This window comes from Bacillus rossius, chromosome 2, assembly GCF_032445375.1.
Source record: "Bacillus rossius redtenbacheri isolate Brsri chromosome 2, Brsri_v3, whole genome shotgun sequence".
Classification (NCBI taxonomy): domain Eukaryota; kingdom Metazoa; phylum Arthropoda; class Insecta; order Phasmatodea; family Bacillidae; genus Bacillus; species Bacillus rossius.
The window spans coordinates 97,491,035-97,512,811 of NC_086331.1; positions in this window are offsets into that span (position 1 = coordinate 97,491,035).

Here is a 21,777-nt window from a genome sequence, read left to right on the forward strand (position 1 = left end):
GTTTCCTCCAGCAGAACATAAAACAAAACTTTATGGCGGCTGTGACATCATCTAAGTTGGCGGCCTCCAGCAGACGAAAACAAAATGGTGGACATGATGTCAAAATCGAAATAATTGGCTGTGAGATAAGATCCCAGATGGCGGAAATGCTATATAGAATTCAATATGGCATGCATAACGAAAATTGCAAAATTCAGGGATTGGGGCGCTCGATATCAAGATGGCCAAATTCAAGGTCAAAGGTTAAAGTCAAAGGTCAATGTCAAGATCAATGTAACATCACAATCCAAGATGGTGGACACCGACCCCTCACGATCCACAGACTGAACCCCGGCACAAGGCACCACGGCCTGAAGCCTGGGCTCGGAGCCCCTATTATATACTACTTCGGTCCTCTTGTGCAATTCAAGAAGAGTAACAGCTGCATACTTATTGTTTTGGACATTTTCTCGAAATTCGTCATCCTCCTACTCCCAGGAACAGGAAGGCTTCCACCATTTTGTGTGCTCTCTCCAACCAAGAGTGGAAGATTTTTGGTGCTTCAATCGTCGTAGTATCCGACAATACTAGGTATTTTGGGTCTACACTTTATAAGGACATTTGCTTCGAATGGGCTATAGTAGCTGTAAATAGTAGGTCCTCCTTACCCAAAATAAATCAAGTAGATCATTTAATAAACACCTCAAACCTTGTTTGACATCTTTCTATAACCAGGATCACACTCATGGGTCAAGGACATCGAGTACCTTAACTTAGAATTTAATGCTATCGAACACAGTGTCACTGGTACATCTCCCTCCGTACCCGTCCGTGGTCGGCACCTCACACATCAGATAGTATGTCGTAGTTTTCAATTGGCATCCGATATTGATCAAGTTTGGCACCAAATTTATACTCTTTACTGTACCTTAGAAGGTAGCTCAATTAATTGGGTATGTTCTTTAAATTATTATTCATGCACTGGGGAATTTTGATTTAATGCAGTTTTTTTGACATATGCAATTGCAGTTTTGCACTTTTTGTGATGGAAAAATTTCGAAAATCCAAAATAAAATAAAAAATACGAAAATAAAAAAATTCACAGAAAACAAGACAGAATCAGCTGAATTCGGACAAACGGAACAAACGATGAAACTAAACAAGTATTGTGGACAACACAACGACAGAACGAACAAAAATGTTAAACGTACAAATATCATACACCACAAGAATTCCGTTGAAAGAACTTAGTCATGTAAAAAATAATAAATAACACAGACGAACATAGTGGGCTAACAACGACGAGACATATTAAATGCAGGCAGACAACAAACTGGACAATAAATGCAGGAAACATAAATTTAGCGATGAAGACAAACAAGTATTATGTATAACACAACGACTATAGCACTGACGAACTGAAACTGTTCCCATTGTAAATCTTCTGTGTTCGTCAGTGCTATCAGTGCTAACATTTTTAATGGCTCGTGTGAGCTGCATTAAACATTTTAATAAATGATTTTATCTAGCTAGTAAGAAGATTTATGTATATTTGGCTCTGTATATATTCTTGATGAGCAGTTTGTGTTTGGATTTTTCCATTTCTATCCCCCTCAGAGCTCTTCTTTTTGGTTCTTCCTCTATCTTACCATTCCTGCGTTTGTTCCCGGTGCACTGGGGCGGAGAGTTCCTTCTGACTTCGGTCTTCAGAAAGACTGCATTCTCCTCGCCGAGCTGCAGTAATAATTTTCTTAAATTGGGTTAAGGGGGGAGGGGGATTTGAGACGACCCCACCTTCTTTGGTCTCGCCCCAGACCCATTTTCCCTCCTTCATATTCTTCCCACCAAGCCTATTTCCCCCACCTCATTTCTACTTACACCCCTCTTCCCCTTCCTTCTCATCCCTTATTCCTGCAGAGGCTTCTGGTAGCTTCCAGGTGATTCTTCCACCCTCACAAACCCCACTTCCTCTTCACTTCCCACCCGATGGTTCTGGTCCTTTCTGGTGGTCGTTCCCATCCGCGCGACGCAAGCAAGTGCAGGTGGGAAGCACCGCGGGGCAGAGACTCTGCGACTCCGCCAGAGACTGACCTCCGGACCAGCTGATCTTCTCGTCGCACATCTGCTGAGTTGCGCCTGGAACTAACAACGCCCACCCAAGTCTAGTCACACACCAGTTGAGCACCTTAACTAAAGGACAGTGTGGGCTAAGGCCGCGACTGTATACTGAAGAATTCACACCTAGAACTTTGAAAGCAAAGAGAACTAGAAGATTTGGTATCTATTTGTCTATATTAATGTTTTTCTGTTACGGGGCCAAAACAAAAATAACTCAATTCGTCCAAACTTTGTATCCATCTTTTGTGAATTATTCTGGCAAGAAAGCTTGTTACTTATATTTTTATGGTGGGATACATTATTGTACATATATTGTTTATAGAAATCCTAAAGCTATATTTGTAAAGATTTGTTGTTATTTATTGTTTATAATTTGTCTATCAACTTCCGCAAATCTCTTGGATTATTTCGTCTGAATGCTAGTTTTATTTTTGGATGGACCTATTTCTAAAGTCTGCGAATATTCTTCGACTTGGGTCCATAGTTGAGTTGACGAAACCATTTTGTTGAGTCAACAAAAGCTTTACTACTTGAAATTATTTATTTGAAACAACTACTGTATTAATTAGTTTCGCGTTGTACAAACAAATATATTGTTCAGTTAAACAAACTTTTCTCTCAGTATAACTGGAATGTTGCCTGAACGCGACGACCGAAAAGCCAACATGTAATCCGTGTCGGGAATCGTATTGAAGAATATGAATCGTGACGGCAAGCGACTGGAAGGAAAGCAGTGGACTCGTGTGAGCGGCATGCAACAATTCTGCGAGTCACGAACCACAAGTGTATTATTCAAATGACCTACCGCTGGGCGGAACTCAAGGGGAAGGAAGCCAGATGATGGAAAGATGCATGGAAAGAAATGTATCCCTCTAGTTTACTATTTCAGTGGTCGTTCTAGCGGGCGCCTTTATCGCTCCTTGCAGTGTCACGGATGTACTGTACATGGAAATTTTTAGTGCTATCACGTTTCAAAAAAAATGATCCATGCATATGCATAGCAGTAATTTAAATAATTATGAACTGTGCTGTAAACTACTTTTCTGATTTTGTGATTGCGGTTCCATTTGCTGAATATGGCACCTTTTCACACGCACTTAAAGTTTTGGGTGGAGCGAAGTGGCGTATTAGTTAGATACTGGACTAGTATTCCAGAGACCTTTGACTTTTTGTCACAATCACGCCTTCCAATTACGGGTTCCCGTGGTTTCCAAAGTCATTTCAGGCCAATGCTGAGCCAATTGTTATGTATTCCATGGCTGATACATTTCTTGATATCCAAGATCTGTTCGTGGCGCCTTGTCGTCTGTAATGACCTGGCTGACGACGAGATGTATTTTTTTTTTCCTGTATTGAACAAAATGTTTTACGTTGTTTAAAAAATATTCGTGAAAATTTTACCTTATCGTTCTTAATAACAGTCGGCTGATTAGCTACTATAAGCGTTTATCGGATGTTGTGATGTGCCGTGGATGTTGACATAAAATTTTAACTTATGGCAAATTATACTCTAAATAAATCACATTCTGCGAGATTAACTGAATAGAAAATTTGCGGAGGATACCATGGATAGTTTCAAAAGGAAAAAAACTGTTCACAAACTCTAAGAAAATGATTGTAATAAATTAAGCCAAAGTGTTTGTGTATAGTTTTATATAAACTTAATAAATTAACTTGAAACTTATTTTTCTCAAAACACTTTGTCACAAAAAGTACATAACATGTTTATTCAAGTATTGTAAACTATATTCGTGCCCATTTTCAGTAGTCACGGCTGCAGATCAGTAATAATATTTTATGAATGTTAAATATTTTTAAGACAACATATAATTTATATGGGTTAATCGTCTTGTTCTTAGAAATAGTGTGTGGTAGTATGTAATAGTCTGTGGTAGTGTGTGGTAGAGTATAGTAGCAGTGACGGATACAAAATTGTTTTTAGGAGAATTGAGATTTAGGAAAATTGAATAAAATATATATAAAAAATTTTAACACCTGTATTCAGAAACAACCAAAAAAACTTACATTACAACAGATTCTACACACTGACAGTAGTAGCAATAGGTAACTTGGCTTCTAATATGTAACAAACTGTCTTTAATTACATTTCGCAAACGTTTTCATCATTTGGGGGAAGGAGGGTGATTTAGCACCACAATCCACCCCTTTCGTCCACCACTGTGTGGTAGTGTCTGTTAGTGTATTTCGGTGTGTGGTAGTGTGTAATAGTGTGTGGTAGAGTGTGGTAGTGTATGGTAGAGTGTAGTAGTATATGTTAGTATGTGCAGTGTATGATAGTGTGGTTGGTGCGAGTGATAGTGAGTGGTAGCTTGTGATAAAATGTGGTAGTGTGTATTAGTGTTTGATACTGTATAGTAGCAAGTGTAAGTATGTAGTAGTGTGTCGTAGAGTGTGGTAGTGTATGGTAGTGTATGGTAGTATATGGTAGAGTTTGTGGTATTGTGTTTTATAATCTTGTAGAATGTGTCAGAGTGTGTTATTATATTTTAGTGTATGTGAGTATTAATGTGTGGTAGTGGTTAGAGTGTGCGGTAGTGTCTGGTACTGGGGGGGGGGGTAATATGTGGTAGGGTGTGTTTGTGTGTTCTGGTGTGTGGTAGTGTGTGATTGTGTGTTCTAGTGCGTGGACGTGTGTGCTAGTGTTTGGTAATGTGTGCAAGTGTGTGGTAGTGTGTTTTAGTGTCTGGTTGAGGGTGGTAATGTGTGGTAGTGTGTAGAAGGGTGTGTTCGTGTGTAGGAGTATATTTTGGTGTGTGTTGGTGGGTGGTAATGTGCGCTAGTGTGTGGTATCATGTGGTAGTGTATAGTAGTTTGTGGTAGTAGTATTATGTTGAGTGTGGTAGCATGCAGTAGTAATTTGTAGTAATGGTTTGTAGATTATCGAAATATGTGGTAGTGTCTCTTATTGTGTGGTAGTGTGTGCTAAGGTGTGGTATTGTGTGTTAGGTTGTGGTAGTATTTTGTAGAGTGTGGTAGCATGTGGTAGTGTGTGGTATGGTAAATAGAGTGTGGTCGGTTCTAATAGCTTGTGGTGTTTTGTGATAGCTTATGGTAGTATTTTGTAGAGTGTGGTAGCCTGTTGTAGTATGTGGTAAAGTAAGTAGAGTGTGGTAGGTTATAATAGATTGTTGTATGTTGTGATAGCTTGTGCTAGTGTGTAATAGTGTGTGGTAGTATTTTTTCGATAATGGTAGTATGTGGCAGTTTCTCGTAGCATATGATAGTGTGTGGTAGTGTGTTTAAGAGTGTGGTAGATTGTGGTACTGTGGTAGTGTGTGGTATTGTGTGGTAATCTATGGTAGGGTGTAGTAGAGTGTGTTAGTGTGTGTTGGTGTGTTGTAGTGTTTAGTAGTGTGCGGTAGTGTATCGTAGTGGGTCAAAGTGTGTAGTAGTGTTTGGTGGTCTGTGGAAGTGTTTGGTAGTGTGTGTGGAAGTGTTTGGTAGTGTGTGTGGTAGTATGTGGTAAAATGCTGGAATCACAATAACACATTGGACAAGACGTGATGAAATCGACGCGAATAAAATAATGCACTAACCATTCTTGTTCTAAAATCTGTGACGTCAGTACGACTATATTCACGTTCACGCGATACTTTTAGATTTAAAAAAAAAAAATCATTTTCTTTAGTTTTGTGGGCAAAATTTTATCGAAATATCCGTGAAAAATTTGTTTTTCGATCTATTTTTAAGTGGTTACACGGTAAAAAAAATCAATCGTGATTTTTAAAAGTTTTATTTATAAATTTGGATTGCGGGATATTCTAAATGGTTTCACATTCAAAGAAATTTTTTAACTTTTATTTAAATTGGAATCATACAAGTTTTGTTTATACATTGCTGGGGCTCCTCATATGTGTTGAACATTATACAAACTACAAAGTTTGGAAGTGCGTTAGGGCCAATAATATTGCAATGTTTCCTTAATTCCTAACTATTATGTCATTTTCCTTTTTTTAATTTGTAAAGGAGCCAGAGGGGGAGCTCAGGATCAGTCTATTTTTTTACCAAACAAGTTAATTCTACTGTTTAATAGATAACGTGGATCGTAGATTTAATGCTTGGTAGCAACGGAAACCATAAATAGAAAGTAACATCAATAATTAACTTAGTCTTAAATCTTGCTGTTTCATATTGGTTTTATAAAAGGGTAGGCTTATCTTAAAGATAAATAAAAAAACACATAACAATTTCGGATAACCTGTGGTTGAATTCGGGTGATCCCCTTTGAAAGTTATGCTATAAAAACAGCAGTACTTAAACAATAATTTTGTGTTTAAGAGTAAAATTAATTTAAGGAACAAGACGACATACAAAAGCACAGCCAGCCATTGTCCTGTTTACTTTCTTAAATTAACCAAATTAGCATTAGCATATTAGAGGAAATAGTTAAATCAGAGGAAATTTTTAAAACTTGACTTACACTACAAACAAATATTAGTGGTTATTTTTCTGACATTGTTGTTGTATTACTGCGTCCACTCACTTTAGGTTACTGTGAGAAAGAGGGAGGTTTGATTTTGGCAATTTGCATAACATCTCCTTGCCATTCATACCGGGATGAGACTGGCTGACCTCCGGGACAAGACGGGGAAAATTTTGGCTGCCTCATCAGAAGATATGGGTCTGGAATACAGAAGTTCCAAATTTTGATCGTTAGAGGGGGGCGCGGCTAATAAAGTTGCATCCACACCAAAGCGGTGGGTAGCTCCGAATGTGGTTAAAAACACCCACCATCACACCTGACAAAACTGAAGAAAAAAAACTATCACACTACAAGTTGGACGCAAAAACATGCGACAGAAAGCCAGAATTGGGAATACGCCCTTTTCCTGCACGACTACATGGTAAGACGATGGAGCTCCGACGAACTTTAACCACAAAAAACTCCATATATGTGTGTGTGTGTGTGTGTGCCCGGGTTCGCGCACCCGAAGAGACAGTCCCCGAGGGAATATCGGCACGCCTAGTTAAAGTTGGCACTTCGTAGTGTAGGTACGCCTATAGGCATACAGTATAAATATTTTATTTATTTCTAATGTTTAGGAAAACTAGTAATGATTTATGTAACGTCAATTCAACTTTCGTTACTAAATTATATTACTCACTGATAGATACCTCTTTGCAAATTTGTCTTCTGACATAAAAAGTTATGTTTGATTTGGATTAAAGGCATTTATGAATAACTAAGGGGGAAAGTCAACTGAAAATGTTCTAGAAATCAAGTTTTTTTTAAGAAGGTAAGTACTAAAGGTTTCAGAATATTGCTGACACAATGTTAAATAGTGATATAACTTAAGTTAAAGTATATCTATTTGAATTTCTAGTCACTGTTAATATCAAATACCATTTTAATTGAATTATGATAGACTGAAGAAGTGTAATACTATATAAGGACTTATATAAGAATTGTCAGTACAAGCTTGCTAAAAACATGAACTATAATACTGTACATTGCATGTGGTGAGTTGTGAAGTTGATATCACTGAATTCACCTATTATTCATTTTTCTTGAAACCTCAATCTGTGTATTAATAGTATTTTCAAACACATTTAAATTTGGTTTTACATGCTATTTGACGAGCCTGTGATATAAAGTCCCAAATTTAGTACCGAATATTTAAATCTGTTATATTCTACTAAACTCAGAGGTCCCGTGTGTAGTTATCTTGCAAGACAGAGTGAGAGATAGTCAGGTACACATAAAAACTATAAATATACATAAATACGCGACTATATATACTGATTAAAATTTCCTGAACTATAACATTTAATCCAACTTTTGATTAAGAACTATAGCACTTCACCTATGAACTTTTGTAAATATTGTGCATGTGCTTTCTGAACCAACTGAGGATATACCAGTTATTTTGTTATTGATTAGTTGATTGTGTATTTTGAATGTTACTGATCAAAGGTTATTTAAATGTTCTTTCATTTTTTGTTGGTAAAAATATTGATTATAACTATTGATCCATTAGTAAAAGCTTGGTAAATAAATACAAAATGGTTAAGCAAATGACACTATCTTGGTCTACATATTTCATAAAGTTCCAGTAAAGCTAGTCAAAGATTCATAACACCTGCTATTTCCTATTCTTGCTCTAGTGCTATTCTAAATCAGTAACAGCTCATTATTAATAAAGATTAAGGTAACTGAGATTTTTATATCTGGCTGTAGTGAGATTACATATGCAAATTCGGCATTGCATAATATTATTTACAAATGTGAGTATATGTGCTTACGTCGCACTCCAGTGGGGTCAAACATAGGTAGGTGTTAAGTTAAAAAAAAGAGGGGGAAAGAAAGATGCAATGCCCTGTAATGGGGCACTGAAGGGGGCATAGGGTGGCCATGACTCTCAAGTGCTGCTGGTTGGCTTATGTTAGTTCTAAATTAAAGCATATTCGAATATATAGTTGTCGAAAGTGCCAGTAGATGATGCCCAGAGCATAGGGCAGGCAAAAGAGGTCCCTGAGATGCCCTGAAGGAGGTGGTGGGGAAGATAAATGGACTCCTTGGAAGCAGGCGCTGCTTGGTGGCGAAGACCGGAACTACAATGCTCTTAGGTTAGTTCCTAAAATTGTTCACAGGTCGCGCACGGTAGCGGCGCAACGAGCGTTGCCAAGGCATGGGTCATCTCCAAGGGGTGGGGAAATGAGGGGGGTGTATGTCGGAAGATTGCCTAAGGTGGTGAGGGGAGAAAATGAAGGTATGTAGTCTTAGCGCAGCACTGGGTTCTTAGAATATGAGGATGAAGAGGGAAAGAGGCGTGCAGAAACTGCAGGCGCCTTGCGATGCTGTCTGCACTCAGCAGAACACGCAGCACTTTATCGCCTGTGTGTGATCGGAAGATCGTTAACGTGAGATGTTAACATGACTGTAGTTTCGCAGCACAGTGATGATATTAAATCGCAGCCGAGCTAAGATAGCCAAGGTATCTGGGCCGAGACGAGCTCGAAGGCGCTGGCAACACGGAAGTTTGGTCGCATGTGCATGAAGAGATCGCGGGTAAAGGCGAGACACGGCTAGCGCTGCATGGGAAAGGAATGCAGGCAGTCGCTGGTTGACAGCAGTATGGAAAATAACTGTCAGGCTTGAAGCCTGGGTAAAATCAGAAGGAACAATCCTTAGAAGTAAAAAATAACCCTCCCCCCCCCCCCCTTTTACACAAAAAAAATTACATGTAGCTTAAAACTAACAAATCCTCAAATATTACCACATCAAAAAAATTAATAAGTGGCACATACTTCTCCACTGAAAGGTGGAGCCTAGGGCCTGTTACCTTTGTGCTAAATGTCAAGTTAGGCAAGTAACCTTTTTTGCTTTACACAAGATAACACTAAAAGATGTGTGGGAAGACGATGCCTGAGTAGAAGGGAGGGGTGCTCTAACTGGATCCATTTGTGTGGGATCCCTAGTAGCAGTGTAGATGGTGCAGGGGTAAATGGATCAATTTGTGTCGATTCTAATAGGTCCCAAAACCCACCCTCTCCCCTACTCGAAAGGCTAAATATATTCAAAGAAATTGTGTTTATCTAAAGGCGAATACCTAAATGGGTAGCTGGTGGAAGATGTATTAGAATTTTTAAAATTGTACATTGTAAAACTCATATTTTGTACGCACACCAAACATTACATAATGCCCTAAATGTAATAAATTATAGGTTTATTTATCAATATCTTTACTACAAAATAATATGACTGATTATATGATGCTGTAAGTAAGGAAAAGTGATAGACACTTCTGAACATGCGAAAATTGCCCGTTCTTAAAGAACATAAATAATTTAAATGAATGTATATTTTTAATGGGTTAATTAACTGTGAATACAATATTTTGTTACTAAATTCAATATAATGCTTGGAATATGGATTTCTCAAACCAATAAGAACATTGGAATTCATCATATAAACACAAACTTGTATTTATAAACTAAATTGTGTACTCAAATTAATTAATGTTGAGTGAATATTATTTCAAAACAAATGTGTGTCAGTATTACACATTTCAATAACAAAATAAATTATTTAAACAAAAATCATGAATTAATTACAATGTACTGTAACGCACATTTAATTAGCAGTTTATGTTTACACATTCCACTCTCTACATCAGGGTCAAATTAAGTGGGATATTTTGTCTGCTACGTTGTGATGACAGAGATTAAATTTAACCCGGGGTTTAGAAAATTTATCATCGAGCATTTACCCAATGACACGTGTGTTGGCGTTACTTTGAGTTTCTTGATAGGTCAAGTCACTGCTTGCTACGGACGTATTTCCACAAATTACTGCCACTGCAAATCATGCATTACATCGAGACACTTACATGAACGTTTTTCCAAGAGTAACTGCCGTTATTTAATGTGTATGCCATTGGGTTACAACTTGCTACGGGCGTGTTTTCACGTGTTTCCGTGAGTGACCGTACCAGCGAGATGAGACCCACGCCTGAAAAAAATATATACATTTGCAAGCATGGACTTGAGAATGGGCTTGTTTCTTTATACACGTGAAAAGCAGCTGCTTCTTCATAAATGCTGAAATAGTTTGTATTTTCGTGCTACCTAAATATGTCACTGCCAAAGGGTTCATCGTAAGTTATTGGTTTTTGTATAGACTTTGAAATGTCCCTATTAACTTTTATATCAAATGTGTTATTAAAATCGGTTTTATTTCACGATAACTGAAGGAAATATGCTTTTTATAATAATGCCTAAAAATAAATTAGTAAATAATATTCACCGTTATAATAACCCGATGTGTACGTTGCGCACATGTCACAAACATGTCTACAGAACTGGTGGTGGTTAAGGATCCAGCGTAGACAATAAATTCGCACAAATCACTTCGGATACAAGAACTAGTGAAATACAACAGCTTGCTGCAAGTGATTTGATGTACGAAAATGGAGAAAAATTGCGACACACGTAGCATCGACAGTATTTATAGATAAGTTGTATTTTTTTACCTTGAGGCGTTTGCCACGCCTCCATTAACTTTACTTTTATTATTTGTTTGTTTTAACGTCCTTTTAATTTGGTAATTAATTATATAACATATGTTATGATACATTGTTGGGCACTTGGTTCAATTTCGTCTTGAAGATCGATTAAAACAAAAGCATTACGGACATTCGCGGCGCTGCGCTTGTGTGTGTTTCCGCGAGCCAACACCGCGCGGCGCGCTGAGCCTTATGACGTCATGGTGACGCGTTAACCTGCGATGGTCTGCGGCTGGCGAGCGGGGGAGACGGTGCTGGCGGCTGGTGGAGTCGACTTCGGCTCGCGGGTGCAGGCGTGTTTGCGCCGCTGCTAAAATGGAAAGGCTGTTCCATTCACCTACGCATCGACGAGTGCCCAGCCCGGGTTATCGTCCACCATGCTGCGCAACTACAAGTAAGCCTCGACGCAACCGCTATTAACAGCCGGACACCGGGTTGGTTTTTCAAGGAAAAACAATGAGCAGAGAGACTTGACTGATCATAAACTCAAATTCATTATCTTGCTAGTTTCTTGAATCGTAATGTGGCGCAATAAACTCTACTTCTCCTTTTTACGCTACGTGAGAATTTACGTAAACTGCAAGCCAGACTTAACACATTGCTGTGGTGCGGGATGTGAGACTCGCATAATCACGTCGAAACGAGCGTCCGGTTTGACCATAACATTGGGAATTGTGCCTAAACAACAGTTATAGACAATTACGTCATCCAGGATTGTAATCAACGGACCTGTTAGGGAAAAACTAATGCTTTTCTAAATATATGTCTAATTACCCGTAATATAGTGTTTATAATATGTGATTACTTTAGATGTCCTTTTCTTTAATGCGAGATCTAGATCTTCTGCAGATTTGTGTAAATGGTTCTGTATTTCAATGTACCAAGCCGATGCCAAGCGGAAATATTAAATAGTAAACAGGCAGTGATGTTTTCAATTATTATCCAGGTCATTCTTTTTTGCCTAGGGACCGTACTTCTCACTGCATTTAGTTGGTACTCCCTTCTGCGATCTCCGACTTTAAACTCGAGCGCCTTAAGTAAGGCCTCAAAACTGCGCTACTCTGCTGGTCAGAGTCGCAGACGCGGTAGTTTTCGGTGTTTAAGATACTTATTGATTTTTTATATCACCAGTATGGCATTGGCTTGGATATATAAATTACATAAAGAGGAGATAATGACTAATTTAAGAGCTGCGTCAGTCGAGCACAGTGCGGACGAAAGCATAGATGTTTTAAGACAGAAGTTTGTGGCGCATTTGAAAGGAGAAAGAGTTTCGTGGCAAACGGAACAGGCAGAAGCGAGTGGGTCTGGCTCGCTTAGTACAAATTTTCTAAAAAATAAGTTTGCTTTGCGATCATTAGAAAATGTTCGGAAACCGCAGTCAGCAAATGTAGAGGATATATTAGAGTTTTGCATGGCCGTAGACAAGCTAGCTAACGCAAATTATTTTTCCAATGAGAGTGATTTAATTTTGGCTGTTGCTTCGCGTTGCACAGGCTTAGCTTACGATATAGTCATTGCGGGTTATAAGAGTCATATGTCATGGGTTGATTGTAAGGAGGCGTTGTGGAATAAGCTTTGTCCTCGGCGGGTTCGTGAGCAATTAATTATGAGTAAAGTTTATAGATTTCAGGAGCTAAATGAAACCGTCTTGCATTTTGTGCAGGAGATTTTGGATTATGCGAAGGCACTAGGAGTGAGTAAGACTGAGGAGGAATGGGTTAGTCTTGTTCTCGAAAATGTTTGTCCACAGGTGCGTCATGAGTCGTGTTACGTGAACAAACCACATAAGTGGTCAGATTTATTAGAGTGGGCAGTGGCGGTGGAAAACGTTTGTTTTACCAGTTTCCAGTTCAAAAAGCAATTAATGCAAGGCGCGGTGGGCAAAAGTAGTGAAAGTTCGCGAGGGCCAAATAAAGTTAAGAAGGGAGGTACCTGTTTTCGGTGTGGGCGTTTAGGGCATTTCGCTCGTGACTGTCGGGTTTGACTTGAGGTTTATGTTTTTTTATCGTCGTATTGGTTAGTTTTTTTTGGGGTTTTAAATTTTTGTTTTCTTTTGGGTGGCTGCTCGACTTAAGTATAGGGCTTATGCTGCTGAGTAGGTTTCTTATTGCGCCTTACGTGTCTCAGAGGTGGATTACGGTTACTACCCCCTAGTAAGGAATTATGTTGCTTGTTTGTTAACGAGTAAACGGGAAAGTGGCACAAAGCATTGTTTGGTCTTAATTATTGTTTTTTTTTGTCTCTCTCAAGTGTTTTTCTTCGCGTGTTTTTTCTCACTGTGTGCTTTTTTTTCTTGCTTTTCTTTGAGGTTTGTTGCTTGAATGGCGTGTTTTGAGTGCTTCCCCGTTTTCTCGCCTTATAGTGGCTCGTAGCTACCTAAATTTTTTTTTGTTTTTGGTGTTAAATCAGTTTTTTTTTTTTAAGGGGGGATATTGAGGCGTTTGCCACGCCTCCATTAACTTTACTTTTATTATTTGTTTGTTTTAACGTCCTTTTAATTTGGTAATTAATTATATAACATATGTTATGATACATTGTTGGGCACTTGGTTCAATTTCGTCTTGAAGATCGATTAAAACAAAAGCATTACGGACATTCGCGGCGCTGCGCTTGTGTGTGTTTCCGCGAGCCAACACCGCGCGGCGCGCTGAGCCTTATGACGTCATGGTGACGCGTTAACCTGCGATGGTCTGCGGCTGGCGAGCGGGGGAGACGGTGCTGGCGGCTGGTGGAGTCGACTTCGGCTCGCGGGTGCAGGCGTGTTTGCGCCGCTGCTAAAATGGAAAGGCTGTTCCATTCACCTACGCATCGACGAGTGCCCAGCCCGGGTTATCGTCCACCATGCTGCGCAACTACAAGTAAGCCTCGACGCAACCGCTATTAACAGCCGGACACCGGGTTGGTTTTTCAAGGAAAAACAATGAGCAGAGAGACTTGACTGATCATAAACTCAAATTCATTATCTTGCTAGTTTCTTGAATCGTAATGTGGCGCAATAAACTCTACTTCTCCTTTTTACGCTACGTGAGAATTTACGTAAACTGCAAGCCAGACTTAACACATTGCTGTGGTGCGGGATGTGAGACTCGCATAATCACGTCGAAACGAGCGTCCGGTTTGACCATAACATTGGGAATTGTGCCTAAACAACAGTTATAGACAATTACGTCATCCAGGATTGTAATCAACGGACCTGTTAGGGAAAAACTAATGCTTTTCTAAATATATGTCTAATTACCCGTAATATAGTGTTTATAATATGTGATTACTTTAGATGTCCTTTTCTTTAATGCGAGATCTAGATCTTCTGCAGATTTGTGTAAATGGTTCTGTATTTCAATGTACCAAGCCGATGCCAAGCGGAAATATTAAATAGTAAACAGGCAGTGATGTTTTCAATTATTATCCAGGTCATTCTTTTTTGCCTAGGGACCGTACTTCTCACTGCATTTAGTTGGTACTCCCTTCTGCGATCTCCGACTTTAAACTCGAGCGCCTTAAGTAAGGCCTCAACCTTAAAACGTTTTTAATTTTTTTTATCGTGGAAGCAAGTTTACTTCACACAACTTCTATGATATAATTGCAAAGATTTGAAAGCACTTGTTGGGCTTTAGTTTTCGTTGACAGCGAGGTCGTTAAGGATGGTAAAATTTAATGGCATTAATCAGGAGTGTCTTACTGAAACCACGGAAACCAATAATAGGATGTTATGACCGGGATACCAACCCAGCTCATTTTTACTTAGATTTCAGGTTCTTTCAATTATGCCATCTCGCTGCTTTTCCACTTATTAGAACGCGAATAAATTATTTACATATTTTAACACTTCTAAGATATTTTACTACATAGTCTATGCTACAATGCAAACAAGAAAATTATTTTTAATTGTTGATAAAAATCCTCATATAGAGCCAAACGCGCAAAATTAAATTGTTACCTTAATTTCGGTTTCCCATTGTTTTCCGAAAATTTTCCAGAAAAATGCTTGGATGGTGCCGCGCAATAAAGACTATGGCACATTACTTCCCTGATTTCCCTTAATTAGTTGCTAATGAGCCTCCATATTTACTTACTTCACTGTCGATCTGAGGTAAAGACCAAGTAAAAAATTAATATTATTTAAAAATCGTCCAAAATAAATAAATTCGCATTCTTTCGTGCTCAGTGTTGTCTACTCAACTGCTAGCCTGAAGATGCCGACTACAACGTCGGAGAGTGCATCTTCAAACTTGACGAAGGTATAACCCACAACATAAGCCTGGGTCCATGATATTTCTCTGGATTCAGATTTCACGATCCTGGTGTCACTGTGAATATAGGCGTGGAGCAAGTTTAGGTTTCTGTGATACATGCCCATATATACGTCACTGTGTAGAAAATACATCGCTCTTCACCTTTCACTGAAGATGCGAATACCAAGCCCAAGTATGCTGTATTAAGGTGTGTGAAAACTGGTTTTGTGTTGAGTGTATGTAGGGCCTATAGATTGTCTCATCCTTAATTTTCACTGTTCATTTTAATGGCCATTTACTCTCTCTTTCCAATGCACAAATCCTGTCATTAATGCTGTCTTGTTTCTGTGTGCTCTGTTGCCAGATATTCTCAAGAGCACAAAAGTTTTAGACAAAACTTTATAATGTAATGAACTTTTTAAATCTACCAAAATAATTTATTTTAAATTATAAAATTTTGTATGAAATTTTAAATATATATTTTCTTGTGCTAGTTTATCAAGAGCATTATATGACTAATATTCAACTCTTACTTCTAAGGAAACGTAACCGAAATACTTAATCTTTTTTCAACAGTTTTTGTAATCGAATCTTTATTATTATATCATTTAATATTAAAAAAGTTAGCCCTATTTAATCATAGAACGTTATTAATGGAATTCAACTAACTACTACATATATATTCTCCTGTTAAATATTAATTGATGTATAGAATTGATATTTTCTTTCAAAATGTAACTACGCGACTGTAAAAGTATACTGCCAAAATAGATTTTTTATGGTCTTAGAAGAATCAGCAAATAGTATAATTAAAAAATATATAAAACTTACAATGTTTATTGATGGTATACAAAAAAAAATTTAACGCTAACAATCCAGGTAGTATTAATCGGGCAACAGTCGGCGCTAATTGCTCCGTACTGCATGCAATCTAAGCTTGGGATAGATTTTTCATGGAAATATTTTTTGACTATTTATGAGATGAAATAATGACTTTTAAAGCCGTTTTAGTACTCAGGTTCAATTGTATCGCTATAGTTATGTTAACATTAAGAAAAAACCTTTTTACCGTCTTTTTTTTGTAACAACGTCGATGCTGATTGGTGAGGAGAACGTGTCACGTGTTTGCAGGCACCGTATGTTGACCTAAAAAAAAAAATGGTTCGCTACCGCGCGGCCTCGCTATATTCGCTCTGCGGCCGGGACCTATTTCCTCGCCCCTGGCCCCTCCGCCGGCCAATAAGCGCGCGGGTCGCGTGCGGGCAAGTGGCCGCGCGCCGGAAGCCGGAAGCAGGAAGACGCGGCGGAGGGATCTGATAGCGAGCCGCGAACAGCCGCCGCTAGGAGCGCGCGTGCCTCACGCCAGCCGCCAGGGCTGCCAACCTGGCGGGCGAGTCGCCGCCACGCCAGCGCTGGGCCTAGCATCAACTGAAACTCGCTTGAAACCTACAGCAACGGTAAAATTCCTTTGCTACTTACGAATAAAGCAAAAATATTCAACAGTTATACCCATGTCCGACTTAGTGATAAAAGAAATATTTTTAACAAGTGTTATTACGAATTAATGACAAAACTATGTCAAAATATTGAATTTTTAAGTACAGGAAACCAATTTCCTCACCTCCAGAAAACAATTAGCCCAATATTTGGGTCACTGGTAATAAATAAAAATATATATATATATACATATACAGATATGAATTCACTTTAAAACGTGCGCAATATTCGTCACGTGACTTTTCTGGATAATTTTCAATAAACTAAAAGTAAAGTGAATTCAGCATAAAAACCTGAAAATTTAATTCCCCCACAGTTAATTGTCACAAAAATGCATAGCAACGCCAACATACCTAACAAGTATCACACACTTTAGGTTACTTTGCTAAATTAGACTCGTAAACCACTCATGAATATGAAACTCTATTGACGTCATTCTTGATCTGTTTCACGGTACATCTGCGCTCCCTGCAGGTGGCGTGCACTTGCGAGCGGCGTGAGAACTATGCATTAACAATGAGTAGACTGCGCGCGCCAGCTGCGTAGTTACATTTGTGGTCCAGAAATATCCGGTTTCGCGAAAATCTTGCATCTGATCTCTGGTCTTAGTTCCAACTCAACCCATGGTTAAACCAGGGGTCTGCTGGAAATGTGTCGTCAGGAATGGAAGATGTCTAGTATCGATCTGTAATTCGTCAATCCTCTCTCAAAATGTCGAGATGGTATTTATTTTGCAATTGGTCAATAATTTATAATGTTACATAATTATTAAAAACAGAATTTCTAAACACATAATTTGATAGCCTGCACAAGTAAAACTGATGTCACTTTGTGATAGTTAAATTCTTTTCGTGTGTATTTTGATCTTCTTTTCACTTAAATTTTAAAAGAATATTAATGAACATCGATAAAGCAGAATATGCGAACATTATATAAGTTATTTTTAAAAAAAAAACCTGTTATTCAGTATACTTTCACAATACCCAATTCATGAATTTATGTTCCAAGACAAAATATATGCAAATAAACTTATTTTTTTATCTAAAATTTCATATTATATGTTTATATTTATAAATATCATTACCAGTATTTATATATTGTAATGACTTTTATAATTAGTACATTTTCAATTACAGATAACATTAATATTTAAAGTACCTTCAGTTAAAGGAACAAAGTTTTACTATTGCTAATAATTTCTAATCATTCTTGGTTGAAAACACTGCTTTTATCTGGCGTAAGGCATTCGAGTAACCAAAGAGGGTGGGTTCGAATTCAATAGAAATCAGCTCAGGTTGTGTGTGTTATACACTTTTTTTTTAATTTTCCTAAATTTAAAATTAATGTTATTAGTGAAATCATTTTTAAAAAATTTCATAAATAAACATGGTAATATTTTACAAAAAAATATTTTTGCTAAACAAATATTGTAGCGATTTATGGGACATGTGAAAAAATCGTAACTTAAACCAAATCCTGCGTTAAGTTTTCGTACATTAATTTTCTTTTGTTTCAAGTACTGGCATTAAATAAAATGATTCATGGCCGGGGAAGATAGGCCATTATTCCAGTCAAACGCATGCCAAATTATTTTCATACACTTTCCGCTATGTGGCTCGTTTCTAACTCATTACTGCACGACGGTTTTTAATAAATTCGAGAAATATTCAACTAATATATGGCCTGAAGTTCTTGTTAAGTATGGTGAACTAACATGGTTACCATTCCAATGTTGTAAATTTAAAAAAAACAATTAAAATAAAATTTAATCAAAACGTCGTTGGTGTAACAAAATATTACATTAAGTTTTTGTATCCATTTTTATTTATTTTTTGAGTTTCGAGAACTTTCCATTAAATAAAATTATACCTAAAACTCATAAATATGAATAAAATCCATTAATTTTCTTTCTAACATAATCAAATAAAATTGTTTGGTGTTTTACGGAAATGAAGAATATTGGATGCAGACCAAAATTGCAGTGAAAGAAACGCACACGTCTTGTATCTCAAACACTTTCGGTAAAAATTATTACTTTTTATTAATTTTTCAAGTAATTTGGTTTAAGCATGATTTCAAATGTTTTCATCCTCTTTAAAAGTTAAGTTCAATACCATACAATTGAATTAAGCATGTTATAAATGCTTGATAAATATTTGCTAGCAATTCTTAACTAGGGTCGTTGTTTTAATTCTTGGAAATTCTGTATTGGTTTTTTTGTGTAATTTTGAATAATGCTTTTGAAAACAATGCAAGATTATTAATAAAGAATAATTAATTGAAATGTTCTACACTTTATCATTTAAAATGCTATATAATCAAAAAACTTTTTCCAGATATTGTGTATTCATTTCACAGCGATAAAATTTATTTTAATGAAGATTTCAGTTTTTGATATGTATTTAATATGCATAAGAAATATTGTTATTTATTATTAACTGTATTATTATTAATAGTTTCATTGCAAGAATATATCATTATTATTTTTTATTATTCTAAAGTGAGTATGGCAGAGAAAAATGTCTTCTGTGGCAATAATCACAACTATATCTAATCAACATTGACACTTAAGAGGTGCATCTGGCCATCATTTGTCATCAGAATTGTCACAAGCGCGTGTCATGGTGGACATTGTTGAGGGCAATAACATTGTGTCACGTTGATTGTCTCAGTTTTAATGCAGTGATTATTTGATATTTCGAGAGTATTTACGAAGTCAAAACATAATTTTCAATTATATATTTTAATTTGTACTTCAAAGAGTGCTATTTGTAAAAACAATCCACTTAACATGTGCAAATTTTTAGTAATTTGGATATGTGGCACTTATGTATGGCCAGAGTCATTGCACATGTATTGGCTTCTGGGTTCAGGCCACGTGTGTCAGCAATGGCTTCCTTGCGACGCCGAAGACTTTAATATGACTGCATCATTGCTAAGGGTTGCTTTGAGGACAACACCAAACTATAAAGTACGCAGTTGAATACTAGATGCCATCACGTCCAGGAAATGTGCCGCCGGGAGACGGCTTGAGAGTGTTTGTCGCCGTGTTTCCAGCGAGCAGCGGCGGTCAGCGGGACGAGTGTGTCTGCAGTGTAACGGATAATGCAGCACTGTGGTCGCTGAGTGAGGAGTCTGGCGCTCCGTCATCGAAGGCCCCACTCTATGATGTAAAGAAGTTTCACTTCAACGGTCCGTGGTGGGGGGGGGGGGGGGTTGAGCCAATGACGTAGCCCGACCCTCTGAGTTGCTGTAAGCGCCTGGAGGTTGCCGTGTTGTGTGCGAAGACCGGACCCCTGCAAGGGAAACAGCCGCACTTGGCCAAGTTCCAACTCGCTCCTCACTTGCAGGATCCCGGGGCGGGCTTGCAGGTGTGGCTGCTGCTAAAGATAGTCTTGGAAAGGTGTCCTCTTATTCACAATGATGGTTTACATTAAGGTCAAATTAGTTCTACACGTGTATGGCATTACCATTTCCAAACTTTATGCCTTGTACATCTACATTAAGTGGTAAATTCGCCACAATAAAAAAAAGTCGACTAAATAAATAAATTCAACGCGACCTCTATTTCCAGAATTCAATAATCATGCAAATACACTAAGGGCGGTATTCCAATACTTTGCGATAAGATAGCGAATAAGCACTGCCTTGTTGGGATTAAACCGTATCCTAACTCGCGGACCGTATTCCAGAACGTGTCCAAACCGAATACCAGTAAGGAATCAAATAAGCAACCGTTGCGCAAGGCTAGAAACACTTTTCAAAATATTCTAGCCGACGTTTCGCAATCATCTATGGAACTGTTATGGCAAAAATACTAGAGATAGCAAAACTATCGCACAAAAACAGAATAGTTTTTTTAATTTTCTCAAGTACTTTTTAAGGTGCGATTAATTCCTGTCAAGGCCATTAAAGTGTACATAATGTATTCCAGTACAGTTTCGCTATCATGAAGTTCCATTAGGCACACTAACACGCTTGGTACGTCCCTCAATTATCACAGAAGTGACTTTATACGAGTTAATGTCGCCGGAAGCGGGTCCGCCATCTGGACGATATTAAAGAAAAAGTGAGCTCTACGCATGCGCGGAATTTGGCCAACAGATCGGTCACGGATAGAACACGAAAACCCGTTCCCTAAAAATAAGGGACTGGCCGTGTCCTATCGTGCACTGTAAATACGGTTAGGGTACATGTGTTGCACATTTAATACCTAAACAATTATTTTTGTGTCTTGGAACACCGAATTAACAGTTAGGGACTTATGCATTTAATTATGCATTAATCGCACCATTTGTAATCACTGATCAATGAGTCAGTTCGCGGCCCACCGAGATTGTGGACGAACTGTCACGTATCACATGAACACAGTCAATGTTTCAATTACAATTTCCGGTCAGAATAGCAAAAATTGTTCGGGGGGGCTATAACGACACATTACCGACACTTACCCTCTGAGCAAAACCGTAGGATGTATTCACATTGGAGGTGATGAATCAGCGATTGGGTGTGCGCAATTTTTGCCATGTTAATAACTACTAGTTCGACCCAAACTGAGACCTCGAATGTTTCGTTTTTGGTGTAGGTAAATACTGACATATTTAATACTAATTACTTATTAGTTAAACAAACCAAGGAAAAGTTTTAAGCAAAGCGCTACCAACCTTCTAACCAATATTTACAAATTAAATCAGAAAACAATTCTTAAAAAACCGAATAATGTAGGTACGTTGCTTTAAGTATTATAAGTTTACATATAAATAAAAAGAAACCAATAAAAAAACAAAGCAACGGATTGAAGTAAAATAATACCAATCGAATAACTAATATATACAACGCAATCAGCAACCTACTACAAAAATAATACAGAACGTAAACAAGTGTGCAAAATTTTTTAATATTCATACAGGAGAAGTGGATAG